Genomic DNA, 6,942 nt, shown 5'->3' with positions numbered 1-6,942 from the left:
TCCTTCCTTCCTTCCTTCCTTCTTCCTCCCTCCCTTCCTCCCTTCCTTTCTTCATTCCTTTCTTCCTTCCTCCTACCTTCCCTTCCCTTCCTTCTCCCTTCCCCCTTCCCTTCTTTCTCCTTTCCCTTCCCTTTTTTCCCCCCTCCCTGCGCCTCCCCTTCCCTTCCCTTTCCTTCCAGGACAGGGTCTCACTCTTTTGTCCAGGCTGGACTGCAGTGGCACAATTATGGCTCCCTACAGCCTCTAACTCCTGGGCTCAAGTGATCCCTCTACCTCAACATCCCAAGTAGCTTGGACCACAGACGTGTGACACCACACCTGGCTAATTTTTTATTTTTGTAGAGGCGGGGTCTCACTTTGTTTCCCGTGCTGGTCTCCAACTCCTGGACTCAAGCAGTCCTCTTGCCTTGGCCTTCTAAAGTACTGAGATTACAGACTTGAGACACTGAATATCATTGGAATTTTGATAGGAATTACATAGAATCTGTAGATTGATTTTAGTAGTATGGCCATTTTTATAATATCAATTCTTCCAATTCATAAACATGGGATATCTTTCTATCTTTTTCTGTCCTCTTCAATTTCTTTCATTAATGTGTTATAGTTTTCCTTGTAGAGATCTTTCACTTCCGTAGTTAAATTTATTCTTAGGTATCTTGTTTTTGCTATTGTAAATGGGCTTGCTTTCTTGATTTGTTTTTCAGCTAATTTTTGTATGTTGATTTTTTGTATCCTGCAACTTCATCAGTTTATCAATTCGGAGTGTTCTGTGGAGTGTTTAGGGTTTATATGTATATACGATCATGTTATCTGCAAGCAGGGACGATCTGATTTCCTTCTCACCAATTTGGATGACCTTTTTTTTCTTTCTCTTATCCTAATTTTTCTGGCTAATATTTACTTTACTATGTCGATTAAGAGTGGTGAAAGGGGGCATCCTTGTCTTTTTCCAGTTCTTAGAGGAAAAGCTTTCAACTTTTTGCTATTCAGTATGATGTTGGCTATGGGTTTGTCATACACGGCTTCTACTGTGTTGAGATATGGTTCTTCTACACCTAATTTGTTAGGAGTTTTATCAAGGATGGATGTTGAATTTTACCAAATGCTTTTTCTGTCTCTTAAGATGAGTATATGGTTTTTGTCCTTCACTTTGTTGACCAGATGTGTCACATTTATTAATTTGCATATATGGAACCATCCTTGCATCCCTGAGATAAATCCCACTTGATAATAGTGAATGATCTTTTTAATGTGCTGCTAGATTCAATTTGCTAGTATTATGTTGAGGATTTTTGCATCTATGTTCATCAGGGATATTGGTCTACAGTTTCCTTTTTTTTTTTTTTTTTTTTTTTTTTAGTCCCTGTCTGGTTTTGATATCAGGGAAATGCTGTAGAATGAGCTTGGAAGAGATCCACTTCAATTTTCTGCAACAGTTTGAAAAGAGTTGGTGTTAGTTCCTTAAATGTTTGGCAGAATTCTACAGTGAAGTCATTGAGTCAAGGGCTTTTTTATAAATTCAGTTTGTTATTCATAGTCTGTTCAGGTTTTCTATTTCTTCTTGATTCAATCTTGGTAGATTGTGTCTTGAAATGTATCTATTTCTGCTAGGTTTTCCAATTTGTTAGTGTATACTTGTTCATAATAGTCTGTAATGATCCTTTGTATTTTTGTGGTATGAGTTTTAATGTTTCCTTTTTTTATTCCTTATTTTCTTGGCTCTTTTTTTCTCATGGTTAGCTAGTGATTTCTTGATTTTGTTTATCTTTTCAAAAAACTAACTTAATTTCATTGATGTTTTATACAAGCACTGAGCTGCAGGAATTTTTGCATACTCCAACAACTCCCAGAACTCCAGTGAGGCAGGAGATCCATCCATTCCCGTGGGAAGGGGGCTGAAGCCAGGGAGCCAAGAGGCCTTGCTCAGCAGGTCCCACTCCCACAGAACCAGGCAAGCTAAGACCCACTGACTTGGAACCCCTGCCGGCCAGCACAGCAGCCTGGAGTCTGCCTAAGAGGACTGAGTTCCTGGCAGAAGGGGGACCGGCTATTACTGTGGTTCTAGTCGGAGGTTTTCCTTTGTGAGTGCTAGGAAGACTGGGAGGTTTGGACTGGGTGGAATTCCCCACAGTGCAGCACAGTGGCTGTGGGAGATGGTGGCCAGACTGCTTCTTTAGGTGGGACCTGGATCCATCTCTCTTCACCAGGCAGGGTCTCCCTGCAGAAATTCCAGCAACTCCGCCAGCAGTTCACAGGCAGAACTCTCATCAGCCTGAGACACAGCACCTTGGGGGAGGGGCAGCCATGGTCTCAGGTTCAGCGGACACAATCTTTCCTGCCTGCTGTCTCTGAAGAGTATGGGCAATCCAGATGAGAGGGGGATTCACCCCAGCACAGTGCACCCGCACTGCTAAGGGGCAGCCAGACTGCTTCCTTAAGTGGGTCACCCTGATTGGGCAAGACCTCCCAAAGAGTTCTCGCTGGCATCAGGTCAGTGCCCCTCTGAAATGAAGCTTCCAGAGGAAGGAGCAGGCAGCAATCTTTGCTATTCTGCTCCCTCCACTGGTGATACCCAGGCAAACAATCTGTAGTAGACCCCTAGCAAACTGCAGCAAACCTGCAGAGGAAGGGCCTGACTGTTAAAAGAAAAACAAAGAAAGAGAAAGCAACAACAACCACATCAACAAAAAAGACCCCACAAAACCCCCATCAAAGGTCAACAGATTCAAAGATCAAAGGTAGAATCCACGAAGATGAGGGGGAAAAAACACAAAAACACCGAAAATTCCAAAAGCCAGAATGCCTTTTCTCCTCCAAATGATCACAACACCTCTCCAGCAAAGGCACGGAACTGGACTGAAGCTGAGATGGATGAACTGACAGAAGCTGGCATCAGAAAGTGGGTAATAATCAACTGTAGAGGACTGTGTGCTCACAAACGAGAAGTTCCCAATAAGCCCAGCTCTTGCAAACAAAGCAGGACATTCCTTCTCTGCAAACAAGAAGGATAAAGGAGCCAGCTGTAAACAGTGGGCTCTGGGAACTGGTCAGTGTTTTACTCATCTTGCGAGTCAAGGAAAGGTCAGAGAAGCAACACATGTCCCGTGACTTGGCAACATTCCACAAACGGCTGGATAAAATAAAGCAGTGTGTGCCGTTCGGGGCAGCCGCCATGTATGTCTTGTCCTGTGTTGTCTTGTGTGTTCATTCCTTTGTTTAGGAAACACGTGGACCCCAACAATCAACTTCACTAAGCTAAAGGATTATGTTCTAACCCAATGCAAAGAAGCTAAGAACCATGATAAAAGATTACAGGAGCTGTTAACTAGAATAACTAGCTTAGAGAGGAACATAAATGGCCTGATGGAGCTGAAAAACACAGCACAAGAACTTCATGATGCAAGCACAAGTATCAATAGCCAAATCAGCCAAGTGAAAGAGAGAATATCAGTGCTTGAAGACTATCTTCTGAAATAAGGCAAGCAGACAAGATTAGAGAAAAAACAACCCAAAGGAATGAACAACACCTCCAAGAACTATGGGACTATGTCAAAAGACTGAACCTATGACTGATTGGAGTAGCTGAAAGAGATGGGGAAAATGGAACCAAGTTGGAGAAAACACACTTCAGGATATCATCCAGGAAAACTTCCCCAGCCTAGCAAGACAGGCCAACATTCAAATTCAGGAAATCCAGAGAACCTCAATAAGATACTTCATAAGAAGATTAAACCCAAGACACATAATCATCAGATTCTCCAAGGTTGAAATGAAAGAAAAAATGTTAAGGGCAGTCAGAGACAATGGCCAGGTCACCTACAAAGGGAAGCCTGTCAGACTAACAGTGGATCTCTCAGCAGAAACCCTACAAGCCAAAAGAGAGTGGGAGCCAATATTCAACATTCTTGAAGAAAAAAATTTTCAACCCAGAATTTCATATCCAGTTAAACTAAGCTTTTCCTATCCTGCCAAACATCCTTTTCAGACAAGCAAATCCTGAGGGATTTTGTCACTACCAGGCCTGCCTTGCAAGAGCTCCTGAAGGAAGTGCTAAACATGGAGAGGAAAAACCATTACCAGCCACTACGAAAACACACTGAAGTACACAAACCAACAACACTATGAAGCAATTATATTAACAAGTCTGCAAAATTAACCAGCCAGCATCATGATGACTGGATCAAATTCACACATAACAATATTAGCCATAAATGTAAATGGGCTAAATGCCCCAATTAAAAGACACAGAATGGCAAGCTAGATAAAAAGAGAAGATCGATTGGTGGGCTGTATTCAAGAGACACAACTCACATGCAAAGACACACATAGGTTCAAAATAAAGGGATGGAAGAAAATGTACTAAGAAAGTGGAAACAGAAAAAAGCAGGGGTTGCAATCCTAGTTTCTAACAAAGTAGACTTTAACCAACAAAGGTCAAAAAAGACAAAGAAGGGCATTATTTAATGGTAAAGGGTTCAATTCAATGAGAAGAGCTAACTATCCTAAATATATATGCACCCAATACAGGAGCACCCAGATTCATAAAACAAGTTCTTGAGGACCTATAAAGAAACTTAGAGCACCATACAATAATAGCAGGAGATTTTAATATCCCACTGTCTATATTAGACAGATCATCGAGATAGAAAATTAACAAAGATATTTGGGACTTGAACTCAGTTCTGGATCAAGTGGACCTGATAGATATCTACAGAACTCACCACCCAAAAACAACAAACATACATTCTTCTCAGCAACACATGGCACTTCCTCTAAAATCGATCACATATTTGAAAGTAAAACATGGCCGGGTGCAGTGACTCATGCCAGTAATCCCAGTACCTGGGGAGGCCAAAGCGAGTGGATCACCTGAGGTCAGGAGTTCAAGACCAGCCTGGCCAACATGGTGAAACCCCATCTCTACTAAAAATATACAAATTAGCTGGATGTGGTGGTAGGCACCTGTAGTCCCAGCTACTCAGGAGGCTGAGGCAGGAGAATGGCATGAACCCAGGAGGCGGAGCTTGCAGCGAGCCGAGACAGTGCCACTGCACTCCAGCCTGGGTGACAGAGCGAGACTCTGTCAAAAAAAAGAAAGTACTGCTGCCTAGAGCTGTGGCAACCATCTTGTGACCATGAGGCACCAGATATGCTAAGAATGGTGGATTTGGAAACAGAAAAAATTTTAATTAATTCTTGTTAACCAATTGTCCATGACTTATCTCTCATTTCTTGTTATATGAGAAAAATAAACCCTTATTAGTATAATTCCTGTTACGTGCCTCTGGCTCACTCCTAACTTTCAAATAAAGATAATAATATAATGGAATTAAGTGAAATAATGCAGGGAAAAGGCTGACTCGGCACAGTACCTGGTACACAGGACATACACAATACATGTTAAATGTTTTTATTGTCCACTTCAAATGTGTAATTACAAACAAATTTCAGCATGCTCTTGTCACTGTCACTAACCAGAAGATTAACAATAATGTTTTTTTTCTTTTCTTTTCTTTTTTTTGAGACTAAGTCTCACTCTGTCACCCAGGCTGGAGTGCAGGGGCACGATCTCTGCTCACTGCCACCTGTGCTTCCCAGGTTCAAGCAATTCTCCTGCCTCAGCCTTCCGAGTAGCTGCGATTACAGGCATGGGCCACCACACCTGGCTAATTTTGGTATTATTAGTAGAGACAGGGTTTCACCATGTTGGCCAGGCTGGTCTCAAATTCCTCACCTCAAGTGATCCGCCCACCCCGGCCTCCCAAAGTGCTGGGATTACAGGCATAAGCCTCTGCTCCTACCCTAAACTATTGTTATTTAGTCAAATAATTGTTTATGGCTACAACTCTTTTCCAAGAGACATACTGAAGTCTAAATACAAATGTAAATATTTGAAAAGTTATTATAAATGGCTTTTGAGTTCATTTCTGTTACTGCTTTCCCAATTAGCAAAAGCAATCTAAACATAGTTCATTCAGAATAGGGCAATTTCTGTTAGTTTTTGTTACCTTAGGAGTAAATGGGTATTTGGGGTTTTTGTTTGTTTGTTCATTTGAGACGGAGTCTCGTTCTGTCACGGAGGCTGGAGTGCAGTGGCGCCATGTCAGCTCACTGCAAGCTCCACCTCCCGGGTTCATGCGAGTCTCCTGCCTCAGCCTCCTGAGTAGCTGGAGCTACAGGCCCACCACCAAGACCAGCTTTTTTTTTTTTTTGTATTTTAGTAGAGACGAGGTTTCACCATGTTGCCCAGGCTGCTCTCGAACTCCTGAGTGCAGGCAATCTGCCCACCTCGCCTTCCCAAAGTGCTAGGATTACAGGCATGAGCCACCGTGCCCAGCCAGGTGTTTCGTTTTTTGTTTGGTTTTCAAGCAACCCTTCTCAATTTTGCTATGCTCACTCTTTCTTCACATGTTGGTACTGGTTAGATACAGATTTTGCTTTCCTAGTGAAGACTCTTTTGAGAGCTGGCTATCCCCTCTTGCTCCTTTTCTTTTTTTCTCTTCCCTACTTCCAAGTTTCTTGCTCTTTTTCTTACCCCATAAATTATCAGAAATTCATACCCCCTTGAGAGGGCTTTTTGTTTGAACCTCAGTCTTTAGTTTCATCAACTTTTCTAAGGAAATTGATCAGTTAATGAAGGCTGGTTTGCCTGACTTCAGAATATCTGTATTATTCAGTGATGTGTTTTTTTTGTTGTTGGTTTTTTTGTTTTGTTTTTTTGTTTGTTTTTTTTTTGAGATGGAGTCTGCTCTGTCGCCCAGGCTGGAGCGCAGTGGCCGGATCTCAGTTCACTGCAAGCTCCGCCTCCGGGTTTACGCCATTCTCCTGCCTCAGCCTCCTGAGTAGCTGGGACTACAGGCGCCCCGCCACCTCGCCCGGCTAGTTTTTTGTATTTTTTAGTAGAGACGGGGTTTCACTTTGTTAGCCAGGATGGTCTCGATC

Source organism: Mandrillus leucophaeus, unplaced genomic scaffold (assembly GCF_000951045.1).
Source record: "Mandrillus leucophaeus isolate KB7577 unplaced genomic scaffold, Mleu.le_1.0 Scaffold214, whole genome shotgun sequence".
Lineage (NCBI taxonomy): Eukaryota > Metazoa > Chordata > Mammalia > Primates > Cercopithecidae > Mandrillus > Mandrillus leucophaeus.
This window is presented reverse-complemented; position numbering follows the sequence as displayed.